We start from the raw sequence: 18,990 nt of genomic DNA on the forward strand, positions 1-18,990 counted from the left end.
ACTGCAAACTAGCTCCAGCGTCCTTTTAAATGCATAATTTAGTAGCCATCTCAAATATTGATTCATCTCCCATGCTGACGTACCGCGTGACGGCGTTAGAGGTGCCGACATATTTAAGGGAGCGGAATCTTTAGTCGTCTGTTATTGCAACGCAGCTGATGACACGGCTTCGGTCGATGGAGGCTGATAACGCGGCCGAGCCCCTGAATTTACTGGACAGGTCAGATATCAGCGCGCTACAGAGAAAGCTGAGCGGTGCTTATGCACAGTAAGGGCTGAAGTGACTATTTAGGATGCATATAACTGTGAATTTAATGTGTATGTCTTTCACAGCCTCAAAAATATATTAGAAAGTCTACAAGTCGTTACAAAAACCCTTCCTCTTTCATACTGCAAAGGCTTTAACAAACTATAGTCACTAGTAGTGTTTTTTTCCTGTCCTGTCAGAAGTGACCACATCCCCAGATGACGCCTGAGCACTATATCAAAGGGACTCTCATCCCTAAGTGAAAGAAATCAGGATTCTATTAGAGCAGATTAGGATGACTGCACTGGACATTCTATCACAAATCCCAAGCTTTAAAGTTTCTCCGTCTTTTCTCCTTAACCATCAGCCATGAGGAATGACTTGCCCGCTGCTCAAACCTCTCTCTCCGCTCTCTTTCCTTCTTCTTCTTCTTCTTCTATCTGCTGAAGACCACTGGTATACTGATGCCTGTGTGACTAATGCCGTTAAGCTTTGTTTTAGACACAAACACACACTAGTCACTAGCAATCCCCCTCACTTTCGCAGGCGCGCGGCGCAGCAGCTCCAGGAACGGCGCCTTCTGTCGCGAAAAGCCTCCAAACAAGCGCCGCTTCCATGTGAGGCGGTGGAATGAGAGAGGACGGAAATGACAGGGTTTGTAATTCATCTGCATTGTTGATTATGCAAACACTCAAATTATACACCAGAGACAGACAAAAGAACTACAGCAGCTTAATATTAGAAGCCGCTCCTCTTGAAGCCTTATTTAGTTTCACAGCAAACTTCAGATTGCAGTTATTATAATTAGCCATTTGTTTTTTTTAACAGAAGTTGATCTCAAAGAGCGGGATTACTGCATCAGTGATCTAATTTTGGGTCTTCAGATCTAATACTCTAAAAAAAGAGCGCATACAGTCTTACATATGTAAAACAACTGTAGTCGCACAAGCTGCGCTAATCAGCGCTTTTACACCAGCAATGGACAAAACTGTGCTTTACAAAGTAAACGTGTCTTCCGGAAATTGATTAGATGAATAACATGTCGTCTCTTAACGAAACATAATGCTGATCAAATGGTCAAACAGCTGAGCTTAGCTGCAGCTAACCAATATATTGTTCTTTCCTACTGTACATCAGCTCATGAACTGTCACAGCAGGCACTGGATGCGTTCCGTCTGCAGGCTGGTGAAGGTTTGGCCAAATGTAAATAAACAGGTTGTGCCTGAAGCAAAGGTGGCCTTCATGTATTAAAGCCAGAGCAAATCTCTCCCCCTTCCGAGAATTGCAAACTTAACACGCGTCATCCTGGGAGCTGGGCTGCTGGAAGATACATCCAGGTTGGGTCTCCTAAGGCAAATTGGTCTCAGGGCAGGGAGTTGGCAAAGGGTGATTCACACATCCTAGTGTGGACTGTCATAGTGGGATGTGTGCAACTGCACAGCCTCAGTCAACAGCAGGGAACTGGAAACAAACCTGGGAGGAGAACTTGACCCAGTAAGAGTAATTTGAGAAAAAAAACTGTCCCGGATAAACAGGCGATGGCAACAGAAAAGGAGGCAACAACCGTCAGGCGAACCATGCGTTGGTGAGCATCAACCCGGACAGTGAGAAGTATCTGTCTGCAGCCATCTCCCACTATCAAAGGTTTATAGTGCAGAGTCAGCAGTTGCATTTTTATTCTAACCAATTTAATAGTAGCATTAGACGGCAGAGGCAGACTTGAAAGTAGAGAAACTGCCTGGAATTAATTTCCTTCCTCCAGCTGTTTGTGCCCTAGGCGAACGCCTAGCTCGATTGCCTCACGCCTAAAAACGACCCTGCCTAATGATGCTGTGATCAGTATTGTGCAAAGGTATTCACACCATAATCCTCTCTGTTGTCGGCTCCAAACAACACTGCTGTATTGTACTTGTAGAATTTTGTGCTTTAGTAATTTAATATGTGAATACCAGATACGGCGGCTGCCACAGTAGCAGGACTGAACCATCCCTGCAAGTCTGTGTTAGTCCTACTGAAAGTCTTTATTTTCTATTTATTATTTGCAAACATTTTGTACTAAACTATTTCTATTACACATTTGCACATTCTTGGATCATAAATTATGATCACAATCATAATTGCATCCTATAGCTTAATAACATTTCTTCTGTGCCAGTGGTACTATCCTATCTCTCACTGTGCCAGCAGCTTGTGTTTGGTTGAGAATCCCACCACTAATCCAGTTGCCCATCATGGCAATTACGTTTTAGTCTTGTGATGATGAACTCATATTATAAAAGAGACTCCAGGTCTATTACTATCAGTCTGAGAACGACAGCGCCGTCGCACATGCTACAGTATATCTCCTCCATAACACATCATGGCTTCTTATGTGTCAGGGCTGCGGTGCAGCAATTTCACAACCAAATAGCTCGCAGAAGTGATAAGAGTTCCATTATTGCAGGAACAAATCAAAGGCAACAAGAAGCATCCTTCATGAAACAGATTTCAATATTTCACCTGTTTAATTTGGGTGTTCAACAAAGCGACAGTGAAATGGAGTAAAAAAGGTGAGTAAAAATATACAAAGAAACAGCGCCATGATGGAAATTGCTTTTAGTTATTCTGGTTGTGTGCTGAAGTCTACACAACGTGTTTGGAATATGCAAGAACAGAAGATCTGCCCTAAGGCTCCACCTCACTCCTCAACTGAAAACAATATGATATTTCTTAGTTATTTTGAGTTATTACAGTATAGCTTTGAAGTCCACTATCACAACTCAAACAAATGTGAGTAAACCTAAACACATCTTTAAATATGGGTCAGATCAAAAAATGACATATCAAAACAATAATAAAATATGTATTAGAAAGACAAGATCATCATTTTAGACTTCGTGCCACATGCTAATTTGAATTCATCCAGTTCGATTAGTTTGTGCTGCTGTATCTACTGTTTTCTGAAAAAACCTAAACACACGCCCAAATCTCTTCCCCAGCAGCAGCGGCGTCTGTGTGTTTCAGTTACCTATCACGCCACGGCCTTGAACAGACACACAGCAGTTAAGTGCATAATCATCTGATATAACAAGGCCAAAACACCCAAATTAAACATTTCATTCTCGCGGTGCGCCTGCTCTTTTTCCACTCCTCACTCAGCCTTGCGCACACAAAAGGCAGAGAGCACGGCGACTTATGAGAGAGTAAGCGCCGAAGGAGCTGAATGGATGAAATTACAAAAGGAACTGAGGACGGCTGCATTTGGATGATCACAAACAAAAAGCAATTTTTGTTTAGGTCAGGGGCAGAACAGGAGATGACTCAGTGGTTTAGTGCAGCAAAAGGTCCCGGTGCAAACAAGGTTGTATTAGAAGATGGGGACGCAATAATTAGAAGATGGCGAAACGCTCACTGTAATGAAAACACTTCAGCAGCAGCCTCGAGTCCACTCAGCTTAGAGAAAAGAACATATCATTTATGATAAATGTAATGCCAGCTAAACTACTGTATGTGAGGACACGCACCAACAGCATTAGTTACTAAGGTCATGACCTTGTCAAATGAAGGTCGTGCAGTTTGGCACGGATGAGCGCCGGCGTCTCGTCTCGACCTGAATATCGCTTCTCCTCTCGTCCTGAGCTGAAGGTATCGTCACACCCTGAATCATGAACGCATTCAATGTTCAAGGAACTGCTCACAGTCCCTTCCCATGATCCAGTTAGTGTCCTGGGCACCGGTAATAGATCCATCACTATTTGGAAAAAAGGGAAACTGTAACACATTTCAATAAAAGTAATTGGTCGTGGTGCAGACAAAAACAGCCCCATATTTGCTGTCACTATGTATACGATGCAAATGTAATTACCTTGCCTGTGAAGCCCCACTCCCTCGCTTCTTCCCGCACTCTTGTATGATTATGTTTTCCTGCCTGTGGTTATCTGGCGAGAGAAGTGTGCTGCTGTGCTGATTAACAAATAACTCTGTGATGAGCCCCACGTTGTCCGGCGAGCTGGGTGCTAGATAGGACGCGTTTGACGGAGAGTTAAGGCAAAAAGTGCTAATCAAACCACGGAATTTCTGGGGTATTATATTAAACATGTTTCCATATTTCCTTCCCAATGTGGTTTAGGGCTGAAGATCCACTCCGACGTCATTTCGGCATTAGCATCAGCCCGCGGTGGTGGAGGCAGCGCAGTGCGACTCTTATAACATAATTAGTCCATCTCTCTAGGAGGCTTTTTCCAGCTTTTACCTATATGCCAAAGTAAAGTGCAGTCACTTTGATGATAAAAGGGATAAAAAGGCAGTGATAAGGTGGAATGTTGAGCAGAGCGAGGCCAGTGTGAGCCAGCCAGCGGCGGTCTAATTGAATGAAGGAACCCTGTTGCACGAGGAGTTCTTTCCTGAGAGTGCACAGACATTATGAAAACCGCCCACGCTGCTTTCAGTTGATTCAATTAATTTACTTTTCAGTTAAACTGATGGAAATATTGCCTCTTTTTCCAATAAATGCCTGACAGCTTTAGCAGGGTGACATGGCTCCAAGTCTAACGCTCTAAGGAATTAATTGCCAATGCCTTTTGCTCTCGTCACCAGTCCTGCCCTCAACCTGATCCCAGAAGGATGACCAGAAATCACCCCGTCGCGGCGGCGACCCAAGTCAGGCTCAGCCCGTGGTTGAGTGAGCTCATTCACTTGTAATTCCCCTCTTCCATGTTTGGTGCCGTGGCTTTTGTTTTGACCGAGCTGCGAGCGAGCCTTAACTGATGGCCATGCCTCGACGCGGCTGAGGAAAAACATTGGTTCAAACAATAGGCAGAGGATCAGAGAGGTGGGAGAGTGAATAATGTGTCAGGTGCTCCGAATGAATTAAAGTGCAGAGTAGGGCTGTGGAAATACCTCTGTGTGAGGCCCTAATCAGTTGCAAACAAGGGAGGGAGAGAAGGGGAAAAAAAAGAGCTTTCATTCCTGTAACTAATCATTTGCGGTTTCCCAATGCAGTCAGCCAACGCCAAAGGCAGAGACTAATAAACTGGGAGGCTGTGTAGATTTATAAATGATTAATTAAGGGGCCTCCCACGGGGACTACAGCAGCTATAAGCAAAAATATTAATTAGTTGAGATGAGACTTAAACTAACAGAAAAACATTCCAGCCATGTAGGAAAGCACAGGGCGTGGGCAGCTTGTTTGACTCTGGGCTGACAAAGAGGGCCCCTCACCGCTGCACCGCGGTGCAGTGGGGGGGGGGGGGGGGGGGGGGGGGGGGCTGTGTTGAATTTGGCTGGAGGATAATGAAGAGTTACACAGAGTGTCAGACAGAGAGACACACAGGTCCTTAGTATTGAGTTGTAAGGAGAGATGACTGAGTGACTGAGAGGGTTAGGATTGGGTCTGAAATGAGTTCTTCACTGCCTCAAGTACCTCTGCACCCCCCCACCCCCACCTCCGCCCCACCCCACCCGCTCACACAGCTACATTACCATCTCTGGTTGCCTCTCTTCATGCCTGCCCTTCAGGGAGGTCTCTAAAGCCGCTCTCCTTAGCTTCTTTTCATGAATGTCAAGATGCTGAGTTTAAAGTCCTGCAGATTAAATGGGAAGCGTTGAGTTTATTCTGACTCTAATGAAAGAACTGGGTAATTTCATGCAGAGGATCTCAATGCTGCGGGCGGAAGCTGGGACAGGCCTCTGATTTCCTGGCCTCCGATCGAGAGGGGGCCGCGGCACCTGGTGTCGCCGCGTTCGCTGCCTGGGCGCCGCCGCCCGTGTGAAAGGGACGAGCGGTCGACACGAGCCGCGCTGTCATCCATGGAGCCGGACACCCAATGCTAGAGGGCCGCGCAGTCGACAATAATCTTGTCTCCTGTTTCATGTTTGCTGATAAATGAGACCAAGTCGCGCTTGTTTCCCGGTAATGACCACATCAAAACCCAGAGCAAAGCGGCTTCTCGGGAAAGAAGTAACTGACAAATTAGCGTCAGGAAAAATCCCACACATATTTATTTCACAAATACCACAAACCAAACATTAGTTTCTGTCAGAAATCCAATATCTGACCATTTGAAATCACCCATCAAGTCTCTGACATACACCCCCTCCAGTACGTACTGCGAAGAAAAATGTGGCCAGCCTCTGCATGCTTCCACGTACTGTACACCACATGACAAATCATTGAAAAATAGCTTGAGATGGTAATCATGCTTCCCCAAATGACACTTTTTTCCTTCTTTCAAAAACTGCAAAGTAAAAACAAATGGAAGCCAACTCAGCACAGGGTATCCAGCATGAAATACAATTACAGGAATATGAATTCATTTGTAAAGGTTCTGTGTCCTTTTTGAAGGTCTTGGTGACGAGAGCGCAAACCGCCGGCGCCAACTCAAATGTTATCACAGTTAGTAAAAATTGGATCAGACCTGTGGGACAAATAATCTCAGCAACACACACTATGAGACCTGAAACAATCAGCACCTTCTGGAGGACGCCAGACTTTGCATCTGGATGAGATTTGGGATCACGTGATCGCGGCGTGGATGAATCCGAGCGTAATCCGCCCGCCGAGAAGCGGAGGAGAAATCGGCCCCGAAGTGACTACATCAAAAATCCCCATATGTCAATCTTGACTCCAGTTTTGTGTGCAGGTTAAAAAGAACTGGCCTCGACTGTTTTCATGTTTTCAGCAAGGAATCAGATGAAAAGACTCTGAGATGAAAAATTAGGGCCAAGTAGACACTTGAAGAGAGAGGCAGACATTCCTTTAAGCCATCATAATTGACTCACTGGAGGGCCAGGCTCTGGTGGCGGTGAGGTGCTTCAGAAGTCAATGTTCCCAGAAATCTAGTGTCAAGGGTGAATACATGTTTTTAGATTTCATAAATAAATATTTCATTCAACTGTCAATGGCATGTATGTGGTGGAAGAGAGCCCTTTCATGTCACTCTGGTTTTTGGATGGCTCGGCGGTATGTGTGCGGGTAAATTGAGGCTACTAAAGGCTACCAGCAGGAGTGAGTCAGAAAAGGCTCCCATTTGGATGATAGACGAGGGCTAGAGATTCTTTTTGTTCTCTCGATGCGATTGCTGAGGGTGTCCAGCAGACGCGGATTGACGCTTGACAACAATTAATGGTGTTGCTTTGAGCTGTGACAGGCAGGCCTACGCACAACACAAGGCAGACTCCGGCCCTCGACTTCACAGAGGATCAGACCACCGCGCATCGGCTGCATGGCAACTTCAGACAAAAGTACAGCAATGGGTTCCGTAACGTTGAAGAACAACCATATTCAGATCAGACATTAAAAACAAGGGCAGGACATTGTTGTTTGTCATCATAAAATCCCAACTGAGAGATTTTAAGCATCCTCGACATCATGCTCCCTTCGCCCCTGACAGTCATAACTGACGTGAATGCCTTTGACAGACATTAAATGTATGTTTTTAGGCATCTTAACAAACAGCAGCATCCAGTGTAGCGACGGGCCCCAAACTGCATTCAGGCTTTCAGCAGCGTGAAGGAAGCAAGACAACGCTGTTACTGAGCAACGACGTCCACGCAAGGTTGATGTGGATCAATATGTCAACCACATGTTGGTCTCACAAAGGAGCGTGCTGATTATTTCTCATATCTCAGTGACACAATAGACGTATGACTGTGAGCGATTAGCTGCTTATTGCTGCATTCACAGGTTGGCAGAACAGGAAGCACACAATGTTCATGTAATGCTTCAAGCTGGTGGTCAACAGCTAAGGCCAAAGCAAACTCAACTACTGTATGTTACAGAAGCTACTTGTTGTTACTTTTAATGTGGATCTGAAGCATTTGAATCAGTTGTAAGAACTGCATTTAACTGTAGAGAGGTTTGTAGACTGGTTCTGAATGGCTGTTTCCATTTGGCGAACAACGCTAAATAATTAGCACTTTCTCATGTTGCTGCATTTTAAAGAGCATTGAATAATTGGAAGAACCACATCAACCCAATGTCACAAACAACCATGTTCGTCATCCACGCCATGTTGCATAGGTCCTTAATAAGCTGTTCACAGCCGACTCACAGCCAGAAGGACCGACTCCCGTCGGGCCACAGGAGGATTGGTGAGGCCTGCTACCAGCCAGCGCTGCACGTAATGACTGCAAACGCAAAAGGTACTTTTAATGTCTGGTCATGTGCGAGACTGAACCGCATCAAATTATTCAGAAACGTTCATCAACAGCAAACAGAGCACAAGATGAAAACGTATACAACCCGACGCGTGAGCGCTCCAGAGCCTGCAAACAGTGTCACAGGGGACGTTCGACAAATATAGGAGTATCACACAAAAACACACAAAACATAATATATACACAGAAACAAACAGACAAAGTCTACGTTTATATAGCAAGTGTACAGTAAACACCAAGATGAGCTCGTCTTTGCCCGTGGACGCAAGGACGCCACTGAAACTAATGAAATCTCTGTCTCTGCTGCAGAAGTCAAACTACACATCTGACCCAAAAGTTATAAACAAAAAGCAGACGCACACTCATGTGCAAAACCCACATTTACTATGATCTACCATAATGTCTTTAAACCGTCTTTCCAGCTCGTACAAATGTTACATGTCTTATTTGCAGGTTCAAAAGGTTGCTGCAACGCCCCCGTACTTAAAAAACAAACAGGCGCGAGCTGATGTGGAGTGAGCAGTGTAAATGTTTGTGTCTCGGCTAAATTGAAAGAGGAAGAAATGACTTCAGGAGCTAAAAGCTAAAAACAAATTTAGGCAATAATTGAAATGTAGCATAAAATTGCCCCTGCAAATAACCATGAGCCATTACTGTACACGAACACGCTCTCTCCCCTTTCAGTCTCAAACCAAACCTCTGACACACAGCACAAAAAAAGAAAACACACACCAGCACACACACACACACACACACACACACACACACACACACACACACACACACACACACACACACACACACACACACACACACAGACACGCACAGGTGGGGGAGACCTTTGAAGGTTTCACAATAGCACATTTATCCGCAAAATTAAAAATGGTGATTGATCCGTGGAATATTAACGGTCAACAATGTTTTTCATTAAGTTGTGAAGGGGAGCGAGGGGAAACATTCTGCTCGGAGAAAGAGAACAGGAAGGAAAGAGAGCAGGAGCTTTAATGCTGATCCTGTACTGTAAAAAGGCCCGAAGAGAAATGTAAATACTAGACTCCAATAACGTGTCAGCACACTAATCATATTTACAAACTATATTAAATCTGCCCATTGTGTTTGCCTTGCTGAGGATTGGCTACCATGTAATTGTCATTGTAACCAGTGTTGGCTTATGGGAAAATTTAACTGCAGTGATATAAGGTGACTGGTAGGATTATTATTACTTTATTATGACCCAGTATATGTTTATTAAAACAATTTGTCATGCAGAACAGGAGTGGGGAATGGAAACATTAAATCCTGCTCCACTCTGGCTGCAAAAATGAGTTACAATAAAATTAATGGTGGGGAGGCCCGGGCTGACACCACAGTGGTACGTAATAACCCGCTGCTTCGTTTCATTTGCCGATCATTTCCTGTTGGGCCCTCACCATTAAACATACATGCTGGGAATTATTGAAATAGCCCTGCGACAGCCATTGTGGCACAGTGTGCGTCCGCCTGCTCGCGCTCGCGTCCGCCCGTGTGCGTTTCCGGCTGGAAACGCTGCTTTTATGTGGCAGGGCACTTGATCTTAAAAAACAGCGGCGTCACGGCAATGCGCCACGGCGCGTTTGTGTTTCTGGTTGTGCCGTTACGAGATGAGAGATATTGGGACGGAGAGAGGCAGCGAGGCTGGGATCTGAAGTCTTAGGAGGAGGCGTCATTTCCCTGAGTGCCTGGGAGGGGCGAGATTAGTCTGTCAGTTCTGTCTGAAACGACTTTGAGGCTGCAGCTACGAGGATGCGGCAGAAGTTGAGCGAAGGAGTTAAGTGCATTTTCACTGAGCAATGCCCTTCATTCCCCTTGCAGCGTGGCATTCGCGAGAACTGCCGTGGTAAGGTCATTATATACTGATTGTATGGGTTTTTTCTCCTATCTTAACTAGCACGGGGAAAACCTGTGCGGATTTGTGTGCTTCCTACAACTGGACCTGAGCAAAACAAACAGTGGCGGGTTTCATCGCAGGTGACTCACTCACTCCTGTCACTGTAATTATGCGTTAATGCCGAACCCTCTCATCTACATTAAAGCAACCATACACTCTGACTGCTAAAAACAGCTTATACAAGTGGCACTCGATGCCCTCATGTCATTCCCCTATACACTGAATGTGTACATGTAAATTACACATTCATTTAAGGGTAGACAATTTACATACATGTGAATTATGATGGTTATACTGGATGTTTTTACAGGTAGTAGTCTACAAAGCGGCTACTTTGGACCCATTTTACCACCACCACTGAAAAACAATTTAAAGTTTTGCAGCTTTGAACAGCTCTTTAATTTACTTGCATTTTGCATTGTGGGAGATTAATGTCCATCAACATCAAAGGTTCATTAGTATGCATGCCGACTGCTCTGACTACACGTTATTTAGACACGTTTTCCAGTCTGAACATTCGAGGCCTGCTAAGAATTACTGTAAAGTGCATTCTTTGAAGGGAGACATGAAGAACTACCATCTACTGTACATCCAACCCCCTCAAAGACAGAGTTCCACTCATATTTAGTGAGATTTACACAGAGTTCAGAAGAAAATGCTAATTAATGCAACGTCCATTACTGTAATGTTGAATGGTGGGGTTCGGAATACAAACAGCTCAATGTGCCAATTGTCCAGTTGAATTGTGTTTAAGGCCTTCTGGTCTCAGTGATGCTGTTTATTGTTAGAGCAGCGCAGCCCTTCATATGTTCCCTCTTAGGAATTTCATAGTTATATGAACAGAAACATTGCTTACAGTAATACGATAGGATCCGTCCAGTGCCACAGCCTGGTCAGATCTCTAGCCTGTGAATCTTGTGTTTGTAGATTTACTGAGCACCAGTTATGCCAACAAAGCCTCAAAATGCTAAGAGATGTTTCATTAGAACACAGGATACACAAATAAACCAGCGCTACCCTCTAATTCCTCAATAATTAAAAAATAAGCCCGCGCTCACCATTACACAACTCTGGGTACAGCAACGAGCCATGAGACCTCTTCCATCAAACAGAGGAAATGGAAGCTTTTGAGTTCGCTGTATTAACCCCGTCATCATCAAGTGTTTGAGAGAATTCTACGAGTTCGATGACGTTGGAGGAGGGCGCTTCGTAAGGAGTCAGATGTTTGGTTTTCCATTCTTCAAGTGGCCTGCTACCATTTTACACAATATTTTAGCAGGTACGCTGCTAGGAACACATTAGCATTAGCAGAGGAAAGCGGACTGGATGAGTCAATTAAACCGCTAACTGCTTTAAAAGCTACTCAGTAATTCGTGTGGATCAGCATGGCCTTGCACATCGGAGGTGCCGTTGCAATTGTAGCTTATCAAGTACTTACAGCAACTGTAAACAATTGCCCACAAACACTTTAGGAGCAACGGAGCAAAAGTGCATCCCATAATGTCTTTATCTGCCAACTGCCATATACACAGTGCGTTCAGTATTCATTGATTTCCTTTAGCCTCGCTTTGGTTCTGTCTCATTTTAAAAGTTTTCAGCTTTTCTTATCAGCCGCTGCTTCTTTACTCTGGCCCGTTGCCATTTTGTTCTGGACAGGTACAGCGTGCCAGATCACAGTCGGCTGGATAAACACTTTTGAACGAACACTGTACTGGTTTGCGAGATTGTCGAACTAGAAGATAAAGATAAAAGTGAATTAGTCAGCAGCACGTGGCTGAAACGTGCACGGAGCTGCACAGCGAGGGCTGATGCTCCGCGGGGTAGAAGCCAACCTTGAGCCGCTTCACAGGTACCTCTGCATCCTTTGATGAGCCACACTCCATTCTATTCTATAACGGCCCCTCAATAAACCTAAACAATTATTTAAGATTTACTTTGTTGTTTGTAGATTGAATTAGACAGCGAATGTGTCTCTCGTGCAAAATGCTTTAATATGAGGCACAAAAAGCTGAAAAAAGCAGATTTTTGCCTTCGTATACCTGAGAACCCTCCCTGGTGCCAGAATGCATTTGCACCAACACAGCAGGCATTAGCAATGTATAATGACGGCATTCTCGAAAAAAAACATAATAAAAACTCCGCTCCACTGATAATAAAAGATTTAAATGATTCACACGACTGAGTGGTGCATAATCTGAAAGCTGAAATTATACTTTTGTTACTTTTGTTAATGGCGGTGCCATTTGAGACAAAATTACTGTCAAAAAAGTGGTGATAATCAAATGGACAATAATTTTTTAAGTGAGGTCACAGTGCCTATTTCCCATTTCCTAATGTCTACTGCCCACCCTTCAACAGTTCACTGCATACAAAGCCTCTTATGACCACATTAATGCAACTAATTACCATGTCAATCACGAGTAATGCTTATTAATTGCCCCTCAGAAAGTGGCTATTTCAAACAGTGAGCAGTGCTTTTAAAAGCTCACTGAAAGGCTGACTGTAGGGTGGGTTATGAGAGAGCGAGCGCCGTGTTTCAGCCCTACTGCTGGCATTAGTCAATCTGCTGTCCAGATGTCTTCCACAGGTGACAGCTGCAATAGCCTAACAAGCAAATTAATCACGGAGCTTTTGTGGCGCTTCATTTTAGGGAAACTCATTTCGTTTCATAAAAGGCTTCAACGCCTGTGAAAAATGACAAATTGCGGCCATGGAGTGATGTGGAGGACCAAGCAGCCGGCTCTCATTTCTGTAGCATGCCTGCAAGGTACTGAAGAACAGAGAGGCGGAGAGATAGAGCAGAGAGAACTGGGCCAGAACCAGCGACATAGTAATGAAGCCCAGCTCTGCCCCCGTGGGCTCAAGTTCTGACGAGGCTCACAGGTGGCTCGGTCAGATTAAAACCCAGCCTGGTTATGAGGCCTAAGCTTTGAATGAGGGGATACGCTCTGTGGTCTGTCAGTCATTGTCCTGAAATTGCAACATGGAGAACATTTTTGAAAAGCCGACCCAACTAGGTTTAGTGGCAGGGAGTTTGCTTTGATTTAAACCCAGATGGCTTGTTAGACTTTAATGGTTTTTTTCTTTGGTTTGTACGAGATGCTTCAACCCACAGTTCAGTGGTTGTTTTGGCAAGTGAGTGTTGCTAATAAAGGGGTAGGAGAGCAGAGTACTTTTAATGGGTTTGGGATGGAGGCCTGTTGACAAGAACAACAGCACTATTTACTTTCATGTTCCCAAATGTTGCTTGTGTGACTCTTGGTGGTTTGGGTGGAAATCGAGAGGCTACAGAGCTGCAGACGTCAAGGTTGCAGGTGCTTCCACAGATCCTCGCATTAGCAAAGGACAAGAATGGGTTCTGAGGTGCTCATGAACCAGCGGTAATGAGTGGCTGCTGCACCTGAGACGAACTAATTCAACACGCGATCAAAAACAGGAGACAAGCGCTGTTCTGGTGCCGACCGAGGTGACAGTTCACATCTGCTGTTCTAGGGGGAAATTACAAAGTATGTATTTTGAATCAGTTGTTAAGTGGGTTTTCAATTGGACCCATTTAGCTGCACAAACACATTTACCCCAGGGCAAACATAAAGGACTCTGCCGTGTTTCATCAAAAACTAAAACGCTCTCTATACGAGAGGAGCAGCTGCGACTGCGGGAATATTTTCACGACGGAACATCAAGAAGAATGTCACAGAACAACTTAAAGGTATTTCAAACAAAAGTGGGCAAAATTGAAAACTTACAATGGTTACACAGAACCAGCAAATTAAACTTTTTGGATTTAAAACCTTCAGAAAGTCATTAATACAAAAAGGAGATAAATCCTTGAAAGCTGTCCAACAAAAACTGTAATTATCATTGTCAGTAGAAAAGAAAAGAGCACAGGGAGGCAAGAGGATTACACTCCTGCACAACAGAGGAATGTTCTCTGTTTATTTCCCTTCATTTGTTGAAAGAAATTCTGGGGTGACAGATGTCAGCAACACTTTATAATTTAGCATAATTATCATGTTCATTGTGTTCTACTTGTGCATGTTTTATTCCACCTTTCTACTTCACATTCTCACTTCAGCGCGCTGTGATTGCACAGAAATTCAGTCCCCTACTTGAAGGTTTGACCTCTGTGCACAGAGACAGTCTTCCCTTAATGGATTAACAAAAACAGATCCCTTGACAATAAAAAGAATGTTTCATAACCGCAAAGCTTTCATTTTGTTTATCTTTGCTGAAGTCCTCTTTAAACCTTCCCCGTCAATACACTTTGCTATTCAGAGACTTTTGACAACAATTCTTAAGGATTCTTCAGTGGGATGCTTTCATGTGTTAGGACTGCACCAAAATAAAGGAACACAACGCTGCTGCCTTTGCTTTTTTCATCCAATTAATGTTAATTACACCTTTTTTTAAGCTAGTTTTAATTAAAGAGCTGCTAACATGTACATGCTGCACTTGAGTTAAATGTATAAATGTCTGAAACAGCAGGAACTAAGAATCTACAGTTCCTTGTAAGGAAGGTAACTAACTTTTGATCAATTCATCAAATTGTTCAGTTAATGTCTTGGTTATTCTTTAAATCTTTAGGTTGGTCACCAATAAATATTAAATGAAACCTTTGTCTGAAAAAAATAGTTTAGCATAGAACAAAGGCATTTTATTTACAGTAAACTTTCACCTTATGATACTATTTATCCAAACATGCGTGCATGAGTTTATCCTGGTACTGTAGGTGCTGCCATTCCAGTCAATGTTAATTGCAATGCAAAATGTGTTTCTATGTTCCAGCAGGAGATTAAGGAAATGTGCTACAAAGCAGTGTTGCCATCATGATACTCATCCCTTCACCACAGATGAGAATGAAATGACTTATCTCAGTAATACTGATACCAACCAACAAAAAGCAGTAGAGATCAGGAAAAGTACTTTTAATCAGTCATTTTGAGGTTATTGGGAACCGGGATGTGTTTTTTTTTTATTCTTGCATAGCACTTGTGCTGCTGTGGTAACATTTGTCTTTGTCAGCTTTACAAAGTGTGTACAGCCCCATTTTATTAAGTCTCTGATGAAATAATCTGACACTTTGCGGTACGGACGCATTCTCGGCAGGCCTGAGAGTGGGGGCTGCCATAATTGGTGATGAATGTAATTCATCCAAACTGACATATCTACATAATCAATTACATCAACACGTTGTTTTGGGCCTGGATGCTTGTACAGTTCAAAAATTAAATTTTCAAATCGTGCAATCCATTGGCAGTAACAGAATTTCCAACAAGATCTGGCTGGTGCACGTAGCACGATAGTCACCAGCTCACTCACTCCTCTGCTGCTTAGGCTGGTGGTTATGCTGTAGCCCCTCCCAGCTGTCAGTCGGGCGAGAGGCAGGGTTCATCCTGGACAGGTTGCCCGTCCATCACGGGGCCACATGTAGAGACAGTACGGGCAATTTAGACTCTCCAATCAAGCTAACCGCATGCCTTTGGACTGTGGGAGGAAACGGGAGGAAACCCACGCAGAAGCAGGGAGAACATACCAACCTCACACAGAAAGGCACCTACAAAAGCCATTTGTGTCGTGAACTGAATCCACTATCACACATACCCCAATAATTGGAAAACATGTCAAACAAAATGGTGTTGTTTAACTGTCACCTCACAGGGAGTCAGAGGAGACAACATTCAGGTTTGAACTTTCCATGCACAGTGTGCATCGCCGTGGAGACCCTCAGACCCCGACGCCTCCATGCAGCGCTCGTCCAGAGACCGAGATACGGCCAACCTCTGACTCCTCAATGCGGTCCCACTGGCAGATATGCTCTTATCAAGACAGGCTGTAGCATACATCTCCTAACAGCCCAACACAGACGTCGAAAAGGGCCCCTAAACGGTGCGATAGGTGAAATTCCCGGCACAATCTATTGTTGTTTGACCCAGTGAAGTTTAATCAAACTTAGATTGCTGTGAAAAGTATGTCAGGCAGGTTCACTTCTAAATGATGATGTATGGTGGCTTACAAATTTGCCGGAAATAGTTTTAAACCATCAAAACCCATTTAAGACTTGAATCAGATTCCACTGTGGAATCTCACTGCTACTGTACATTTACAACTGCAGCACAACCAGCAGACAGTGAGCTTCGCCCGGCACTGAAACCTTTATTATGTACAAATACGGAAATAGATTTATTTATAAATGAGATTATAACCTCCACATGAACCGCGATGTGTATGTTTTACACCTCTGCTTTGTCTCAGGTTAAACAAATGACACATGCGTTCTATCACACGGGCTATTAAACAAATTAGTCGACTTCATGGGCGCTGCTAAACATAGGAAGGGTTTGAAGTGCGTGCAAATGTGTGAGCGAGCGGGTGGGGTGAGACGGAGCAGGAAGTGGACTGCTGTCAACTAGAAGATACGGCAACATACGGAAACACACACACACACACACACTCGGACACCCAGCACCCCCCTCCCCCGAGGGCCTTGACGCTAATTAGCTCCTAAAGCATTTATTTATCACAGATAAACTGTCAAACAATCTCACTAGCGCATCCCCAACGGAAATAAGAACTACTCATTAGTTTGTTCAATTAAGCTTTCTGTTCCCACATCACCTCTGTGACGAGAATACACTTTTTAGTACGGCAGAAGTTACTTCTGCAATGAACGTCAGAGCATTCGAGATCTCTGTTTTCATGTGACAAAATCCACCTGCGCTGGATAAATTTACATGGGATCTTAAAATGCTCAAACAGGGACATTGATACATACGCCACATGTTAGTGTGTTAGTGATGAAGAATCAGCCGCATGGCAAGAAGAAACTCACTCACCTTTCCACACGAGACCACATTCATATTGCTGACTGCAGCATTTCATTTGTGCAGAATGGCAACAAGCTGGGACCAAGTGGATCCAACTTGGTGTCGGGACAACTTGTTGTCAATAGCCAATTATTCAGTGAGCTGCAGGACAATTTCGGCGCTTCCGGTTGTACAGTGTTTGCTACAGAAGCATGTTCTGATTCCAGGTTGGACGGATCAGGTTTGATCTGGAGGCTGAGATACGCAGCCTAACATTTAGACAATCTAATATTTACTACAACTGAGGACTGAAGGTTTAATACAGTAAACTAGTTTTAGCAGTTTGGCTGAAATGCAGGAAACATTGAGATGAGAAGGTTTGTCCTCTGTCATTTTCATTCTTCTACGTTTGATGAAGTATGTTCATTAAATGAAAAAAGCCCAGTGATGTAATAATAATCAAGTGTTACGTTCATAAGATCATTAAAAGGAAATGACATTTATTCACCGTTTGTATTTGAACAGAGGCGTAATAGATCTGTTGAGATAACATTGTAGTTAGAATGATTTTCCTCAGGTCAAACCCTGATCACAGGTAAAGGTTACGGATATTCCCAGTGATTCTAGTTCTCCCTCACATACCAAAATACTCAGCAGCACAACAGTCATCAACATTGCATGGAGGCAAACTTCTCTGGCCTGCTGATGAATGCGCTGAACTTGGAAAGGGATTTTACTTTCCTCAGGCCTGAGTCTCTATCCCCTCAAGACAGTATTGCCGAGACACCACAAAGGCAATATTTGGCCCATTCCATCACTCTAATTCACTCCCTGCACATCCATATTTCATTCGGCCTCGGCTTTAATGAAAGTCATGGCAACTTCACCACCGCTGGAGTCTCAAAGCGCACACACTGAAAAGTAGAAAAAAAAAACATAAATAAGGACACTGGCCTTCATACAAAACAATATGAGAGGGAATGAGACCCCAAAGTTGTAGAGCGAGAGGGGGCGGGGGGATTTAGCCGTGTTGCAGCTGAGGGAGGTCATTTGCCTCAAAGAGAATGGCTATCTCCATCCCCAGACCCCCACATTCCCTCCATCCAAAACTCCACTCCCTCCACTGCACAGACAAGTGCCTGTTTATCCCTATGCCCTTCAGAAGACATTAGCACAGGTCTCATGTGCAATCCTGTTATCTTCCACTGGCCTGAATATGCTCAGATTTTAAGTAGGATTTGCTGTGTTGAGTTGGACGAGTATATCCCCAGGAAGCAAACATGACATCCCCACTAAAAGGCTGCTGGGACGCTGGGCTGGGGGGCACAGCTGTTACCTGCACATGCACCGCCCTCACACAAACCCCTCCTGCCGGATGCGCCGCCGCGCCGGCGACAAGAGCACGGTGTCATTTCTGGGCCGGCTCCTCGCGCGAGAGCAACGCATTAATTCAAGCGCTTCCCAAGCCCGTGCGTTTTAACTTTCATCCTGATAAATTAATATAAATGGAAGAAAAGAAAATGTGACCTTTAAGAAAAAGTGTTGTAGACAGATTTTGTTATAATTGGACAGAGCCAGACTGTTGCCGTTACCACCTCCAGTCTTTATGGGAAGCGCGAACGCAGGGGGTGCGGCAGCAGGCTCATCTTTTTGTTAGTGAGGAGCCGAATAAGCCGAACTGTTAGGCACAGGCTTGTACAGAGGGTCATTGTACTTGCTAAGTCAAATTAAGTTGCATTAAAACAAACGCGTCAAAAGCACGCGCCGCTCACTGGTGTCCACTTCCTGCTGTCTAACCTCTGCTCTCCTGCATCACACTCGCAGGTGGTAGCGGCTGCTCATTGGATATGCACCATCCCAACTGTGGAGCTTAACTG

At 44.2% G+C, this 18,990-nt stretch overlaps 1 long non-coding RNA gene across 5 annotated transcripts in view; it reads right to left on the reverse strand.

Annotated features, from left to right (window-relative positions):
* LOC114852596 (uncharacterized) overlaps window positions 1–18,990 on the reverse strand; it is a 136,050-nt gene that overhangs the window by 46,604 nt on the left and 70,456 nt on the right. The window contains exon 5 of one of the 5 annotated variants that reach the window (XR_008694097.1): window positions 17,601–18,027. The exons of the other annotated variants lie outside the window; for them this stretch is intronic. This is a non-coding gene — a long non-coding RNA (uncharacterized LOC114852596). Of the gene's footprint in view, window positions 1–17,600; window positions 18,028–18,990 lie in introns of those variants that run through there. 5 annotated transcript variants of the gene reach the window in all.

The sequence above is a fragment of the Betta splendens genome, chromosome 3 (assembly GCF_900634795.4).
Source record: "Betta splendens chromosome 3, fBetSpl5.4, whole genome shotgun sequence".
Classification (NCBI taxonomy): Eukaryota; Metazoa; Chordata; class Actinopteri; order Anabantiformes; family Osphronemidae; genus Betta; species Betta splendens.